This window comes from Carettochelys insculpta, chromosome 2, assembly GCF_033958435.1.
Source record: "Carettochelys insculpta isolate YL-2023 chromosome 2, ASM3395843v1, whole genome shotgun sequence".
Taxonomy (NCBI): domain Eukaryota; kingdom Metazoa; phylum Chordata; order Testudines; family Carettochelyidae; genus Carettochelys; species Carettochelys insculpta.
In genome coordinates, this window is record NC_134138.1 from 81,729,242 (window position 1) to 81,747,619 (window position 18,378).

At 42.5% G+C, this 18,378-nt stretch overlaps 1 protein-coding gene across 2 annotated transcripts in view; it reads left to right on the forward strand.

The window, feature by feature from the left end:
* The window catches only part of NOL4 (nucleolar protein 4), a 275,179-nt gene that overhangs the window by 85,396 nt on the left and 171,405 nt on the right, over positions 1–18,378 (forward strand). The window lies entirely within an intron of this gene.

Genomic DNA, 18,378 nt, shown 5'->3' on the forward strand with positions numbered 1-18,378 from the left:
AGGTAACATTGGCACAACTGCCCATGCTCCGGCTGTCTGGGAAGGCTGGGGCCGCAGCATGACTGCCTGGTGAATCAGCACTCAGTCCAGCCAGGCAGGGTGGGGCCATGCCAGCCACTGGGATACGGGAAGTGGGGGCAATAGCCTGGGGTGAGGGCTGCCTGCTCCAGTGGCGGGGGGGGGGGCTGGGCTTGGCTCTGTGAGCAAGGGCAAGTTGTGGAAGGGACAGGGCCTCAGGCAGAAGGGTCAGGGCTGGGGGTTTATTTTATGCAGCTGGGTATTTACATACTGCTCATGAGTCTAGTGGTGCTTACAGGTAATCATAACACTGCAGACAGGGGTTTTATGTGATTTAAATACGTAGTGTTTTTATATATGGTATGAGGGGAAGCAAAATCCTGAAACTCTGCATGGCTGTCTAGATATTGGGTCCTAGAGTGGAGAAACAAAGGGTGCTGCTTGGCTGCCTGCTTCCCTCACCTGGAATCTTGGTTCTCAACCCTGATCTACAGCTAAAATCAAGGGGAAAGCAGAAGGAATTGTGGACGCCTGCCCTACGGATCCTTCCCTGGGCTGACCGAGGCTGGTGCAGCAATGAACAACGGGTGCTCTGGGGACCCAATCGAGCCTATAGTTTGGGTAGATTCTACCTTTACATTCAGTCGTAGGTTACACCTTATTTCTACACAGATGGCCTTTTATGTTTTTTTCCAAGACCGCAGCAAAATCTGAAGACCATAACAAAATCCGCTGTGAAAACACAATACATTCTTTATTATATAGTAAATCTAAAACAGATGGCAGAACAAAAGAATTAGTGTAAGCCAGACAAAGGGTATGCACTGCAACCATACATATATTTTCTGCTTTGCAGAAAATGATCTATGAGATTTAGTTGAAAGGAAGTTCGGGTTTCAGGACTGCTGCTTTAAGCAGTGTTGTCAAACATGGCCTATGAGCCAAATCTCGCCCACTTGGTGCATTTGTTTGGCCCAAGAGAAGTAGTCACATGATTCAGAAACTAAGCTTTTGTTAAAAACAAAGAGCAAGTTTCTAGCCCTTGTGATTGTGAAGAAAATTTTCCACACGAAAAGAATATAAATCAATACAGCAACTTCTTTCTGGCTCTGCAGTGCTTCAGACTGGCTCGGGGTGTGAACTCCCTTGCCCTTTACTCAGAGGTGGAAAAAGAACCGAAAAAGTTACTTGAGTAAAAGCACTGCTGTTTGCAGGTGGGGATGTACTTCAGTAGAAGTCACCAGTGTCCCTCTGGAAAACTGTGAGTAAAAGTGCATGCACATGGGTCACATGTTGATTGTATTCAAGTGTCCAGAAGTGACAGCACTTTTACTCGAGTAACTTTTTGAGTACCTTTTCCACCTCCATCTTTATTTATCTTATTTGGGTGTTTCCAAAGCTCAGAGAAGACACAGCAGTGTCATAGTAACTATTTAATGCCAATAATTTTAGTGTATGGAATGGGGGGTAGAGATGGGAATGAAACAGCATCGGTTGAGATCTGGTAGCTGTGCGGGAAAGGAAATACAGAATGAAGAATAGAGGAGACCCACAAAGACAGGGAAGGAGAGTAACAAAAAAAGGAAGATAGTGAAGAAAGAGAAACAAAGGGTAGAAGTAATTGCGGTATGAAGATGAAGTGTTAAGCTTTAAAATTTAGTTTCTGCATAAAGCCAGAATTCTACCCTGGATCTCTGCACAAACCTGTCATTGATTTCAGCAAAAGTTCTGCTTTGGATTGAGGGCAGGCATGGCTCATAAATTTATGACCTTGGTGTAGTGTGTGAATACAAGTATGTAATGCTTCCTATTGATATTCATATATATTCACAACACCATGGAACCCAAGTGTCCTGAGAAATACAAGTCCTGATTCACGACTGTGGTACCCAGTTTTTCATTGGTATAGTTCAATTTTATATCATGATGTTACATCACTATCCACTGGAGTAATGCAGTCGTGAACCAGGGCCTAGTACTAAAGGTGAACCACAGGGTGAAAGGCAATTGCTTTGTAAGACCTACTATTTCAGTGTCTTAGGTCAGTGATACTCTTGCCAAGGCTCAGGAGTTCAAATGGGTCTTTACTGTGTCTTCTGTGACTTTTTGTAGCACGATATTAAGACAGTATTGTTTAATTATTAACCAATCAGGATGCTTTTGCTATGCTATTAACTGATTGTAGATGATAAAATAATACTTGGTTAGAATAACCAAGAAAATTGTATTCATAGCCTGGTAGAAATACAACAAATAACAAATGAAACATTGGAATCACTCACTGATCACTAATTGGGCTCCTGAACTGCTGAAGTCAGAATGTCACTGTATTAGACCAAAAACAACAAGAAGTCCTGTGGCACCTTATAGACTAACAGATATTTTGGGGGATAAGCTTTCGTGGGCAAAAACCCGCTTGGTCAGATGATATTGACGAAGCAGGTCTTTGCCCACGAAAGCTTATGCTCCAGAATATCTGTTAGTGTATAAGGTGCCATAGGACTTCTTGTTTTTGAAGATACAGACTAACACAGCTACCTTTCTGATACTGTATTAGACCCTGATTGTAAATATTGTTCCACTAATTCATTAACATAATATTCAGTTAGGGGCCCAATGTCATGAGCGGCAGAAAGCATACTGGAAGAATTGCGATTTAGGGATTCTCATTGTCTTCTACAGGTTAAATCTCTCTAATCTGAAGCACTCTCGCCTGGCAATATCCATAATCTGGCATGATTTTAGTTAGCCAGGTGAGCATTTATGATGAGTGTGGCCAAGTTTACTGTGGTCTCAGAAAGTCTTACAGCCACCAGTCCCGGCTCTCAGTGTTCTGTGCTGCTATTTAGGTGTAATTTACGCCTACATGTTTTATAAGAGCCCAGTAAGCAGTGGAAGTGTTGGTAATGCTGCTAGACAATATTGACTGTCTATAGTCTGGCAAATTCTCTTGTTTGGCACTGGTCTGGTCCTGATGGGGCTGGACAACAGAGGTTCAACCTGTACTGCAATACACCAAATTCTCAGTTCCACTTAAACTTTTAAGTGAACAAGGTATTATTTTTTTTAGATTGCGTGGTATACTATAAAATCACTTCCTGACTGAATAAACCTTTGTGATGTTGACATAAAACAGTGTTTTAATTTCTCAACCATTCAGCATGACTTCTACCAAAACAACCAAAATTAAACAATCTAGTCCTTCTCCTTCTTCGAAAATGAATGTAGTGCTTGCAAAAGGTGGCACATTGGCAGCCTGTAGGCACCCGGGTGCTATGGCCGCGCCCCTCTGGGCGACGCAGGCCCCTACCGCTTGCCCTGGGCCTAGCCGTCCCAGGGCTTTGTCCCCTTTAAGGGTAGGCGATTGGGTCAGCCTGCAGCTGGAAGGCCCCGCCTTAAAGGCTGGGGCGGGGCCGCGGCCAGTCAAACAGTCCAGGGTTGGCCCTTAGCTCCGGGCGGGACCGCAGTCACAGCCGCTGTCCTGGGAAGCCCAGTCCTTAGTTCAGGGTGGGGCAACAGCACAAGGTTTGGGGAACAAGCCCAGCCCTCAGTTCAGGGCGGGGCAAAAGCACAAGGTTTGGGGAAAAAGCCCAGTGAGGGCTTACCCTGTTGGGGATGGGGTAGGGGGCCACAGGCCCTCCCACACCACTGCGACCCGGCCCGGGGCCCTGCAGGTCGCTTACACACGACCACGGCGGTGGGGATCCAGGCTGCAACACACCGCCATGGGTTCTGGTGCAGCGTTCCCTGGGCCACTTCCTACCTCCACCTCCATCGGGGGAAGGTCCCAGTCCCTCTGGTCAGGGGGTCCCGAGGGGTCGGCCCCCTCCAAATCATCTACCTTTGGGGGCTCCAGCCAGTCGGTCATCTCCACATCGTTGGGGTATTCCGGCGGCGGTAGCACGGCAGGTCCAAGGCGATCCTGGGCCTGGGGGCTGCAGGGGTCCGCTGGAACTCTGGAGCAGGCCGCTCCTGGGGCCTCGTGGTTGCCAGCCCCACCTGTCTGGCTGGGCCTGGGGTTTTCTCCAAGGAGGAGGTCCTCCACCGGCGTGAGGGTCCTGGCAGATCTGGGAAGTCCGGGTAGGTCCCCTGGGGTACCTGGATCCGTAGCTGTCCTGGCTGGTCTGGGCCACTGGGGGCTTGTTCCTCCCGACCGGCTGGGCGGCAGCGGGCTCTCTGCCCCTGGCATCCGGGAGCCCGCGAAGGTGCTACCTCCCTGCCTGGAGGCCCAGGCTTTAATGGGTCCCGAGCTCTGCCCTTGGCCCTTCTGGCTCTAGGCCCTGCCCTCTGAGGGGCGGGCCACTGGTGTTCTGGCTCTGGGCCTGCCCACCAGGGCCTCTGCACAGCCTCCTCTGCCTCTGAGTCAGCGGGAGGCCACAGCAGCTCACTACACAGCCCCAGAATAGATACCCCACAGCAGAAGCAGAAAGATTCCTCATGATGTCCTGCCTATTTGCCTCAGCCCTCATCTTTGAGATAATCTTTCAGGCAAAGGCCCTTGGGGTTTCAGTCCTTACACCTTCAACTGAGCCTACCCAAAGATACCATTTAATGCCAATTTTGGTGGTGGCTATTTATATTGTGGCCAGACGTTTAAAAGGAATGGGACTAAGATCATTATACTCAACTGACGAGGTCTTTTTATTGATATCCTTATATTGCTAACCTTTTTGGCACTTCCATGAAATGAATGAGCATCTTGGTTAAAACATCATCTAGAAACTCATGTGCTGAATCCCTTGAGTGACATCACAGGAGTCAACTCTGTAGTTAAACCATGCACACTACACTTTAAAAATTGCCCCGTGAGATTTTAAAATGATAGTGTCCCTTTTCTTGTCACAACATAAGGCCACATCCTGCAAACTTTGGTCTAAACTTCCTACAGTAACCAAAAGCTGAGACTAAGTTGCTTAAAATATTTGTTTTTAAGATTAACGCATTTTTTTTAAGTCTGAAATACTAGGCATAAAGGACATGTATAGTATTGCAGCTGTACTCACTGTAGCATGCAGATTACAAAACTGATCAAGCAGTAGTAAAGCCAAAATCTAGTTTAAAAACAGGATTTTGCAAAGTATATAAGTGAAGTTTTTATGCATAGAAAATGCAGTACAACAACTGACAAGAAAATAAAGGGACCACACTACCAGGCTCTTTTATTTTTATTGTTCCTGAGTGTTATGCCTTACTAAATTCCCAGTAATCCTTGCACATTAAAACACCATTTCAATAGTTTGCCACTTTTTTTTGAAATCTTAAAAACTCAAATTACTATATCAAGAAAAACCCTGCAAAATATTTGGGCCTAAATCCTTTACGGTTCTGAGCACTTCCCTTACATCCAGTGAATCTGAGAGCCCAGACCAGCATCAGGGATCAAATGGAGCCCAGCTGTTTGGCTGAGCTCTGCCTTCAGGTAAATAACATATAGGGTCTCTTGCAAAGAACTGGCTTTGGACATAGAGCTAGGAAGCCAGCTGCCCAGCAAAGCACCATGATTTTTATCATATATATGCATGTTATATTCATCCTTGAGGTGTTTGAACTTAAACAGCTTAATCAAGTGTGATGCAGAAAAATGCAGTATAAGTTGAACCTCTCTAGTACAGCACCCTCAGGACCTGACTGGTGCGGAATGAGAGAATTTGCCCAACCACAGCAGGCCAACTGTGCAGCAGCTTTAGCAACGCTTCCACTGCTAACTGGGCTCTTAGAAGGCTTTTAGGGGTAAGTTACAGCTAAATAACAGCACCGAACACTGAGAGTCAGGGCTGGTGGCTGGAAACAAACTTTCCGGGACTACAGAAAACTTCGGCACACCCATGATAAGTGGTTGTCCAGCTACCTAAATCCATGCTTTATTATGGATGTTGCTGGATGAGAGATTGCCGGATTAGAGAGGTTCAACCTGTAGTATTATTTCATGCCAGTGAATATGGCCCATTGGATTTGCTTAGACATAATTTAATTTGCACAAATACATGACTGCAAAATGCACTAAAATTATCATTAATACCAATACAATTGTCAAAATTGAATTTCATTGACATTTTGATGACGTCATTCGAGATGATGGGGTACTAGTCCAAGTGAATGAAATTCTACTAGTGACCCTGCAAAGTCTCTTTGGCACTAATAGGATGTCCATGCTAATGTACTGCACTAAGAATGTGTAACAGTTCTTAATGTCAATGCAGCTGTATTAGGTACTTTTAGTCTTTAATGTTATCATGGATCCTTTGAAGTATTGAGTGGAATTTTCAATGTCAAATATTTTAAAATACTGCCTTCTGTTGGCATGACAACTGATTTTTGCATAGGCAAGTATTCGATTTGCATTTTTGGATCATAGTGGGTAATTTGCTTTCTATACTCTACCTGATGTGGCTCAGACCTGTGGTGAGATTAAATACTTGCCTATTTCCAACAAAGACATTACTTTCTCATCCCATCCCAAATATTAGTGTCATTAAGTATTACCTGTACCTCAGGTTCTGCACTCTATCTTCCAAACAAATGCTATATCAGTGCAGCCTCAAGAAACAGGAGTGAGAGATCAAGATTAATATACCACACGTCCCCTTAGTAATGCAGTTTGTGACAATCTGCTGGGACAATACACTGTTCATGTGCAAAATTCTCTCTTCCCATTTGTCATGCAGGTCTGCAAGCACTGTATGGGTCATTGTGTTGAAGAAAATACCTGCTCTGCCTTAGTTGCTAATGACATATGTTCTTTAATCATTTTTCTTAAACTTCTGTTTTTGAGTTATTTTGTTTATACTTTAATTTCTTTAGAGACTAAAATATTACTGAACATAAATTATGCATTTAGCAGACTCTGTGCTGCTTTCTGACTGGTTCATTGCAACCAGGGAACAATTGCATTTACCATACCATACTCCCAGCTGCACAACTGTCACTTTCTATTACTTTTGCCTTGAACAATTGAGGATGGCGTATAATGACAATAATTGTCTTTAAATTGTTTGTCACGTTTGACTTGTTAGCAACAAACTACTAACTGTTGGTTGCAGTCAAGTTCTTTGTTGCGTAATTGAGGGAATATATTCAACAAATAATAGTTCAAAAATGAAAATTATTCTTGCAGAAAAACACTAAAATACTTGCTGATGTTCCATTGTAGTTAGATCCATCCTGTTTGCATGACTTCAGGAGTGATATTTACCCTTATATAGAGAGCCAGCACCAAGCCTACATTTCTACTTACGCCTAATTTTCAGGAGTTAAGTGGTGCACTGGCACTATGATGAGTCACTACTGACATGAATTTTGGCCAGTAGAAGTAACTGTCCCTAGGAATGTTTCCCTTTTCTCCTGTTCACTTATTTGACCAAGCCCATTTTAGGTAGATTTCAGTAAGCCTAAAACATTTACTCCACCTTTTTTTTAGAATGCTGTATTTCAGTCCTACGTATGTTGCTTTCTGTTCATTTTTGTTTTGTTTTGTTTTGTTTTTCAATAGTCTCAGTATTATGGAGGTGTTTTGGTCCTGGATATGGCTTTCTTTTCCATTAACTTTACTCCGTTCCTTTTCTGGATACATACTGGTAGACTTCAGAGGGTACTACACATACACATTGACTAAATTCAAGCACCTTTTCCATTACAGATGTACAGGGCAGGGCATTGACTCATGTAACTATTGTTAAAATATATACTGGCATTTTACATAAATGTGCCACATAGCACAGACTAATTTAGTGAAAATAACAAAATCTTTTTTTACTTTAATAGAAGGGATGTAAAACAATATGCTTAATAGAAAATGAAATTTATCAGTAAGTTCGTGTTCTAGTTTTTATTTAAGGAAGTATGAAGTGGCTTTTTTCTGAACACCAAATTCCCTAGTGGTATCAGCCTGCCTGGTGAAACAGTTGGGGTTGTTTTTTGTGGTAATGAAGTGTTTTTTCATTTGGTAAACTGTTCTGTGATGCTGAATAGTTTAAAATGTAAAGTCACTTGCTAATCATAAACAAGTATTTTGCCTATGAAAAGAAGAATAGTTCTTGTCATCATTAAAGTATTTTGTAATATTTGCTATGCTGGAACATAAGTGATTGTATTTTTTACCTGAGATGTGAAAAGCAATATTTTCAGACAGAGTTTACTTGATATTGGAAAAATGGCAGTTGTGGCATTCATTATTCTGTGCTAAGGCTGCTGATGAATCTTTTTAGAAAGACGTCTTACTCTACCTGGCACTTAATCCATCAATAATAATTTGCAAAACTAGAAGGCAAGTGGATAGTTAGGAAATAATGTTCCTGTTAAGCGTGAATGATTCTAGTTGCTGAGTTTTCTTAATATTCTGATCTTTCTGCTTTGTTTTAAGTAAAAATGCAATAAGAACATAATCTAAAGCAAACTGAAGTCAACAGGAGCCTTTCCATTGGCGGCAGTGGCCACTGAATCTGGCATAAAAGGTTACATTTATGCTGAAAGTGTAACTGCAGCATGGGTAGACCAAGGATAGCTTTAATCTAGAATTACTTCTGGGGAAATTTGGTACCAATAGTTTAAAGTTCTGCACACAATATTTTGAAATTTTGCTCATTTTATTTGTCAAAATAGCACAATATAATCATGCTAATTCTGATTATTTTGGTAATTTATATAAACGCCTGGGGAACGCAAGTGGGAAGGAGTAGTGAAGGAAAGGCCAAAATCTCCTTTGTCTAATAAATAATGTAGGTGGGTTTGAACCTTTTATTTCTAAGTATTAATCAACAAATGCATGCACCCATATGCTTGCTGTTACATCATCTGGAAACTGAACAGCAAGTGAAGGCTGAATAATTAAACTCTGAGTTTATATTTGTTACTATCTCCAGAAAGGTCAGGAGCTACCAGTTCATGGAGCACATTTTGATAGGAAATAGTTTCAGTCCAAAAATTTAGATCAGTTCTAATCACAAAAGCACCCTAAGCAATGATAAGCCTTATCAGCAATGTGCTGACAATCCAAGAAGTTCTGGGAGAGTGTTGGGGACAACGTCCTGGTGCAAGTGCTGGAAGAACTAGGGACCCTGCTGCTCACAGACAGGGAGGGGTTGATAGGGGAAGTAGAAGTGGGCGGCATCCTAGGCAGAACTGACTGTTAGATGGTTGTGTTCAGGATCCTGATAAGAGAAAGAAGAGCAGCAGAACATGGACCCTGGGCTTAAAAAAAAAAAAGGCAGACTTGGACTCCCTCAGGGAGTTTGTGAGAAAATTCTTTTGGGAGGCTAATATGAGGGGGACAGAAGTCCAGGAGAACTGGATATATTTTAAAGAAGCCTTATCAAAGGCAAAAGAACAAACTATTCCAACGCCCAGAAAGGATAGGAATTATGGCAGGCAATCAGCTTGGCTTAAAAGAAAAATGTTTGGTGATCTTAAACACAAAAAAGAAGCTCACAAAACAGATGACTAGGGAGGACTATAAAACTATTGCTTTAGCATGCAGGAGTATAATAACGAAGGCCAAAGCACAACTGGAGTTGCAGCTAGCAAGTGGTGTGAAAGATAAAAAGAAGGGTTTCTACAGGTAGCTTAGCAACAAGAAGATGATCAGGGAAAGTGTGGGACCCTTGTTTAATGTGGAAGGCAACTTAATGTCAAGTGATGTGGAAAAAGCTGAAGTACTCAGTGCTTGCTTTTGCCTTAGTCTTTGAGACAAGGTCAGCTCGCAGACTGCTGCACTGGGCAGCACAGTATTGGAAGGAGGTGAGCAGCCCTCAGTGGTGAAAGAGCAGATGAAAGTCTATTTAGAAAATCTGGATATACCTAAATCCTTGGGGCTGTATCCAACATTTTGAGGGTGCTGAGAGAATTGTTGATGTGATTGCACACCCATTGACCCTCATCTTTGAAAACTCCTGGTGATCGGGGGAGGTCTAGGATAACAAGGACAAATGTAGCACCCATCTTTAAAAAAGGGAAGGAAAATCCAGGGAATTATGGACTAGTCAACCTCACCGCAGTCTCTGGAAAAAATCCTGGAGCAGGTCCTCAAAGAATTCATCTTGAAACACTTGAAGGAGAAGACGGTGATCAGGAAGTCAACATGGATTCACAAAGGGCAAGTCATTCCTAACCAGCCTAATTGCCTTCTAGTGTGAGATAATTGACTATGTGGATGTGGGGAAATATCATATACCTTGACTTTTCAGCCATCTGTTTTTATTTTGCCACCCCTGCAATATTCTTGCCAGCAAGTTTAATTAGTATGGCTTGGATGAATTGATCATAAGGTGGATAGGAATTTGGCTAGATTGTCTTGCTCCATAGGTGGTCATCAGTGACTCAATATCTAGTTGGCAGTCAGTGTCAAATGGATTTCCCCAGAGATTGGTCCTGAGTCTGGTTTTGTTCTACAACTTCATTAATAATCTGGATGATGGGAGGGACTGCTGCCTCAGCAAGCTCATGAATGACACTAAAATGGGGAGAAAGGTAGATATACTGGAGAGTAGGATAGGATCCAAAGTGATCAAGACAAATTGGAGGATTGGGCAAAAAAAATCTGGTGAGGTTCAACAAGGACAAGTGCAGAATCCTACACATAGAATGGAAGAATCCCATGCATTGGTAGAAGGTGGGAACCAACTGGCTAACCAGCAGATTGGCAGAAAAGGACCTGGGGATTACAGTAGATGAAAAGCCAGATATGAGTCGACAGGGTGCCCTTGTTGCCAAGAAAACTAATGGCTTATTGGACTGCATTAGTAGGAGTATTGCCAACAGATTGAGGGAAGAAATTAATTATTCACTTCTATTCAGCATTGGTGAGGCCACATCTGGAATATTGCATCCAGTTTCAGGCCCCCCCTATGGAAAGGATGTGAATAAATTGGAGGAAGTCTGGTGAAGAGTAACTGACATGGGCTGGGGCACATGACATATGAGGAGAGGCTGAGGGAACTGGGCTTACTTATTCAGTAGAAGAGAAGGATGTGGCGGGGGGGTGGTAAGGGTGAGAGATGATAGCAGTCTTCAACTACCTGAAGGCGAGCTCCAAAGAGGATGGAGCCAGACTCTCTTTGATGGTGGGAGATGACAGAACAAGAAGCAGTGGGGGGAGTCTAGGTTGGATATTAGGAAAAACTATTTCACTAGCTCGGTGATGAAGCACTGGAATGGGTCACCTAGGGAGGTTGGGGAACCTCCATCCTTTAGAAGTTTCTAAGTCCAGGCTTGACAGAACCCTGTCTGGAATGATTTCTCTTCCAACCCTAATATTCTATGAATTCTTAACAGCCGAATCACCATACTCCATCAAGTATTAAAAAATAGAATGGGTAGATGTAGTAATGGAACCTAAAATCTTCTACCCTGAAAAGTGAAGTGCTCTGAAGCAGTGTGTGTTCCTAAGAGATGTTCTCCCTCTTTCATGCAGCCTTGCTGCTAGGTCAGCTTGTGTGACTGCTGGTCGTGAGCACACTTGCTGACAAAATACCTCCACCTCCTATGAAGGGGATGCCACTTTGGTGGAAGGAGAGTGCTCCTCAGGTCTGAGAAATGTACTCAGAGGGTACGCCTATACTGCAAAGAAAAACTTGCATCTGGCCTGTGCCAGACAACTCGCACTTGTAGGGCTTAGCCAGGACTGTTTTGTCTTGGTTTGGAGTCTGGGCTCTGGGACTCTTCCACATCATTGGGTCCTAGCCGCCAAACCTGGAAGGGTTTTCTCTGTGGTATAGATGTACCCAACCACATGCCATACATCCAAGAAGGAACAGATAGTTTAGCTTACACATATTTCATGGGATCGTTCAAGGTGAACTGGCCTGTTAACACCTTTCCAGTCATAGTGGGAGGGGGAAAAACACTTAGGGGTGGGTGAAGCCATAAATCCACTGTCTCTATTCAGGCCATGAATTTGCAAAATGCTAAAACTCATGGATTGAATAGAGAGTGGATTTGTGGCTTATTACAACACTCTGCAACTCACTAAATCCACCCCATCACTGGAGAGGTGTTAAAAAGCCACTTCACTTTGAATGGTCTTTGAAATATATGTTAACTACTTATACTAAACAATCTGTTCCACCTGCTGTTTAACTGGAACACACTGGGTATATTTCCCTGCCCTGAAGAAGAGTTCTGTGTAAACTCAAAAGCTTGTCTTTCTCACCAACAGAAGTTGGTCCAGTAGAAGATATGATTTCACCCCCCTTGTCTATCTAATATCCTGGAACTAACAGGGCTAGAACAACACTGCACAGAATAGTGTACATTTTTTATAGAGTCTGACATGACCATAGTATATTAATGTCAGGCATTCGAAGCTCTCCAGGGGAGTGACCTTACCTGAGATATCAGCATTTTCCCGGTGATTGTGGCATCTACATTCTCTTGGAAAAAAACCTCTTTCCATCAAAGGAGTGAGGCCTGCAACTATGAAAAATAAACCTTGCCCAGAAGCTGGACCTCCTCTAAGTCACTCACTTCTGCAAATGATAAATGACAATAGGCTTTAGCACTTTCAGAATTAAATGTGAAACTCAGTGCTGTGGCAAGGTTTTCTCTTAATTTCTTCAGGCACACTTAACCTATTCCAACAACTAATAAAACCTTCTCCTTCGGGCTGGAAAGGAAGACTGAGATTATTTCTATTTTTAATACTAGGGAGGCACTCAGGTTTATGGTTGTGGGTATCATAAGTAATTTAAAGATAAAACCCTGCATGTATGGAGTAACTTTAGTGGATTTTTCTGTACTTCAGAATGTATAACTGAAAGTAGAATTTGGCTGTATTTATTTTTAGCAGAAAGGTTTTTTTAACTACTTTATAGTTCAGTTTTTTTTCTGAAATAACAAGATTATCTGAGTTATGTTCTAATGTACAATAAAGCTAAAATAATCATTCAATATTATAGTCAAGAAATCATCCCTTTACATTGGAAATCATTCCCCATGTTTCTTTGCAAGACATTTATTATTAAATTAAAACAAGCACTGAGTCACATAGCCATCAGTGCTAGCATGGAAAAAAGATGACAATATAGAACATGCACAGAGGTATTTAAACATTTAAAAAGGTATTGTTCAGGGAAAAATAATCTGTCTACACAAAACCAAAGAAAAATGTTTCAAAGTACCAAGAAATAAATAAAATCAAGATTACAGAAAAGATGTATAGGAAGCTCCTGATTTACAAATGGGTAATGTTCCTAAAGTTTGTAATGTGTTTGGAATTTGGAACACATTTTTCCATAGAAACAATGTACTAAATGGTACTTAAATTCTCAGACTAGCCCACAAAACCCTATTTAACCCACGATGTTGCTGAAATACAATACATTTGCAATGAAAAATAGTAGAAATAGATTTTTTTTATTAACCTTGAATGCTGGTGCTTGAGGAAAGACAGGTGTAATTAGAGGAGTATGAGGTGGAGATTCTGATGGGGGCATCAGAGTATTGCATGGCTGCAAACCTCTCTGCCCTGGGGGACCCTGTGCCAGCTCCTTCAGTTAGCCATAATCCCCAGTTGTCTTCCCTCATGGGCTCCTCTCACCAGGAAGTAGCAAGTGGTGTGACTATGGGATGGAGAATGCCAGAGACGCAGGGTCAGCTGGGCAGCCAGTGGCTGGAGAGAAGCAGCAGTTTCCAAGTCGCAGCACTGTTTCTCTTCAGCTGCGCTCTGTGCAACTGCCTTCTACTCCTGTGGAATCCTTCAGCCAGCACTTGTGCTGCTCACCATCATCCGTGTTGCTTGCCTGCCCCCTGGGTGGCCAGGGTTGTCCTCACTCCTACACAGAATATGCGGTGGAGCTGCACAGAGCATCCAAAAATGTGTAGTACCACTGTTCCTTAGTGCCCACCTCCTTCTTCCTGTCCCTCTTCTGGGGCTCTGCTTCCTCCAGAGAAGATCTACTCGACTTGAAAGTGAAGAAGCCTGGTAGACCTATGAGCAGAACATTCAACCTGTGAAAGAGCCCTTCAAGTGATAGTGAAGTAATTTAACAGGCATTTGCTAACCCCAGTTTCTGAATTTACTTTATGAGTCTACAGGACTTTAGTTTATAATTTGGTCTAAAATGCTTCATTAGTGTGTTAATGAAGATTATAGAATCACATCTCTAAAACCAGTTCATTCATTCCCCTCGGGCTGCCATTGGGCATAGAGGCACCAGTTTAATAGTACTGCGTAGGGCGCCATAGATCGTAAAGATGTCCCTGTCTGAGGCTGCAAGTGAGCTTTGGTTTGCAGGTTCAGCTGTTTGTAAAGTTACAGGTTTGTAATTCAGGAAGTGCCTATATAGATTTTTACAAGTCCCCCATGATCAGCAGGTCATGTTTAGGCCCACGTACCAACAGGGCAGGGCAAAAGGAGAACAATTGCGCCAGGGCCTGGCGACTGAAAGTGGCTCAGGGATCCTAGCTGCACAGCTGCTACTATGGGAGTGGCAGTGGCTGAAGCCCCATGCCCTTTAAGAGGCTGCCAGAACCCCATGCAGCATTCTGCAAGGCCCCAAGGTGGCAGGCTTCAGGCGGGGCCAAGAACTATCTGCTCTACCCCCTCTGCCTTTCAGGGGCATAGAGCCTTCCACCACCATCTTGCACAGGGTCCCGGCAAGGCTGATGGCTCACCTGATGATGTTTCTTAGCCGAAAGCATAGACCTTCTAGGAAGGTCCTGTTATATAATGACCCTGAGTTTCTAAAGCCATAAGATTTATGACTGTCTAGAAGATGGGTCCAAATGCCATCAAAGAAAAATCCTTCCTGTACTCTTGGGTATACACATTCTAAGTGCCAAATAAAAAGACGTCACTATCTAAAATTTGTATGTAGGTGGGGAAGCTTCAGTCTATTCAAGACAATGATTTTCCAGCCCACCGAGAAGGCATTGGACAGGAATCATCTCACAAGTCTCATGCTGCATCTTCCACTAGGAGCAGTTCTTGGAAGGGTTGGACGTCAATGTTTGTAGAAGCTGTAGAGCACATTAATATCTGAGGTGCACTGAAACAAACAAAAAAAAACAACCTTCAGCTCCAAGTCTTGGTGCCTGGGTCAACTGACTGGGGCTTGTGCTACAGGGCTGAAGTAGCAATGTAGAACTTGGGCTTTAAGACCCTCCACTGTAACCAGGTACCAAAACGTGGACTCCAGCCCAAGTCCAAATGTTTGCACTACTATTTTAGACCTGTGGTGTGAGCACAAGTAGCGCACTGAGATTTCTTGCTGCAGATCTTTTAATGTGGTATACACATAGTCTGAAAGTTAACAGTAGTCTCAAAGGGTTGTAAACAATGACATAGCAGCCCTTCCTAGTCTTAGGATGTGGGGCACATGAAGACACCCCCAATATAAACATTTATACATATACTGAGGTAATTGATAGAGGCATTTGTCTTATAGTCTGATTTATACAGTAAACTCTTTTACATCTGGCATTCTATGATCCAGAACTCTCAAACAACCAGCATTTTAACCATAAGTAAATTTCAGTTATGTTTTCTATAAGTACAGTCTAGTGAAAGTAAATACAAATAAATACACTATAAGATTACAGCATACAATCCTACTGTTGTGGGTAAATATGGTACACTGCATACATTTTTGTTTGTTTCTTAATATCTAATCTTGTTTTTCTTAAGTGTTATGCATTGTTAGATATACCTCTCTATCATCCAGAATATTTGAATATCTGGCAACCTCCCAGTTTACTGTATTGTATTTCTGTCAAATCAAGTGTATTTCAATACCCACCCATTTCCAAGAGAACACTTCTGCCTCATTAAGACTTGTTCCATAAGTGCCTGCTACACACGGGTACCTTTTTCTGTGCCTCTATGTAAGGTCTTATGTCTTGTCTCTCTGTGCCTGGCCCCACTTTCATTCTTCCAGGGATTTTTTTTTATCTGAAATGGAATTTGAGCAGCTCTAGTTCTCAGGGTCATCAAAAAAATGCTCTGGAGCAGTTACAGCTCCTCTGACATTTGCAGCATGAACAATTAAATGGAGGGCTGGTACAACTAGGATCTGAATCTCATACATGGATCTTCTTTCCAGAAAGGATGGGCTAGTTCCCAGCCAATGAGCTATATCTCTCTCCCACTTCATTCTCAGTAGTCCTACCAGGTACAGGAATTAGCATTCTGAATTGGGTAAGGAACAAAGAATACAGATATCATCACGGAAAATGAAGTTGATAGCTGAGTGCCACTAATTATTTGTCCAGCCTCATTTTTGTTTTCTTATTTGTATGGTCATTATCAACATCCTATTTAAGCAAGCTTTTAAAAATAGAAAATAATTCTTTCACGCACTCCCTTCCCTGCCTGTAAGAGGAATGGAATGGTTACTTTATAGTTTTTAATGACCATATGTGTGTGTGAGAGAGAAAGAATGGAATGTATTCAGAAAGAGATGACTTCGTATGGGAAATATATGTGAAATCAAGTTTGGTCACTAGTCTCTTATAGAAATCACTAATCTCTTCTGTATTTTAGATCTAGCTCCTTCCATGCTTACAAGTCTCCACATCCTGCTCCTGGTCAGCATTCCACTGCTCAGGGAAACACAGCTGTTGGGGGGAGGTGATTGTCATAAAGGTTGAGGCGTTGTCTTGAGTAGTTAGTGCCAGCCTCATGGAGGGCTTCAGATGCAGGAAAGAATTACCGCAGAGATGACTTAGATGATGTGGTCATGGCAACCTGAATTCCTAAGCAAATGAGCTGCTGTGTTTTGTATCAGTTGAAGCTTTTTCAGGATATGTGGCTTCTCTGTTGAGTGTAACATTTGCACTAATCCAACCTAGAGGCTGTGAAAGCCTAGGTCACCATGGTTAGGTCTGTGCCACATGGGCCAGGATATGAGCTGGCTGCTTGCAGGTGGAAGAGAATGTGGTTTTTCTGCTACCATGGCTATTTGGGTAGCCAGTAACACTGAGTCCCAAAAGATCATCAAAATTGAATTGAGGACATTGACTAAATAATCTGAGTACAGATATTCTCTATAGTGGGAGGTGGTATGAAGGAGACGTTCTTCAGATCGCTTCTTCCTTCGTACAGGCGTCACCTTGGTCTTGCTTTGTTTCAGCATTTGGTAGGATGGCTGCTCTTTCTCCAGTTGCTGGTTTTGTCTCTCCATTGGGAAAACTGGGAGATGAGGCTTTTTACATTTGAGATAAAATATATTTAGAACTGGTTTTCACAAAAGCTTCATATCACTATTCTCTGGAGGGCAATTCATGGTTGTGGTTCTTTGGAGGTGAATGCACAGTTGCCGATAATAATACTATGATTTCAGTCTGAGATGAAAGGTGCAAAGTATTTCAGGGCATATGTGTCCATTGCTGCCTTGAGAGGCGAAGGACAGGGATATTTGGCAATTAATGCTATTTTGAATGTGGCAGAGTGACCCGGCAGGAGTGTGGTGGCATGTTCCTGATCTCTGGAAAGCAAAAACGTATCCAGTAGAGGAGTCTTATGAGGAGAGCTTGGAAAAGATGGCTATAGGGGGATTGGATAAAGGTCTTTAAAAGCATGACTGGGGTGTAAAAAGTGAATGGAGAAAATGTTTATGCCTTCAGGAAACATACAAAACAAAAGTCAATTGAAATTAATTAGCAGCAGGTTTAAAACGAACAGGAAATATTTCTCACAGAGCACAGTCAACCTGCGGAACTTGTTGCCAGGGGATATCGTGCAGGCCAAAAATATGTGTTTCAAAAAAGAATTAAATAAGTTCCTGGAGGATAGGTCCATCAGTGATTACTAGGCAGTGGTTCTAGAACCTGAGACTGGCAGATAAGATCACCCAATATTGCCTTGTTCTGTTAATTTCCTCTGAAGCACTGGGCTACATGGACCAGCATCTGACCCAATCCACTCATTTTTATGTTCTAAGGTGTATTCGCTCTGTACTGTATTCTGCCCTGGAGCCCGACTAAGAGAGTTCCAGAATACTAGGAAATAGCAGTTGGTTTGAGAATCTCACTAAAAACCAGTTTCCAAACAGTTGCCTTAGAAACAGGAAGCTAGACACTGGCAGGGAGATCTTCAAGGGCACAAATAGCTAGTTGGGCACCTGTAGTGGTGGTTTCACAGTACCTTAAGTTCACCTCATGAAAATAATGTTTCTGAAGAGTCTTTTGTTTGCCAGAATAAGGTAGGCTTGTGTCCAGAGAGGTTTAACCTTGATATCAAGGGGCTGGTCTTTAGCGGCACTAGGCTGAGTTACACACCAACTGAAGATATGGCCCTGGGGGGCGGGGTTTGTGAGGTTATTTTTTGTTAATCTTTTTTTTTTTCTAGATTATAAAATTGATTAATGTGTTGGCTGGTAAGGGTCACATTCATGTAAAGATGAAAGGTTACTCTTGTTCCTAATCAATTTG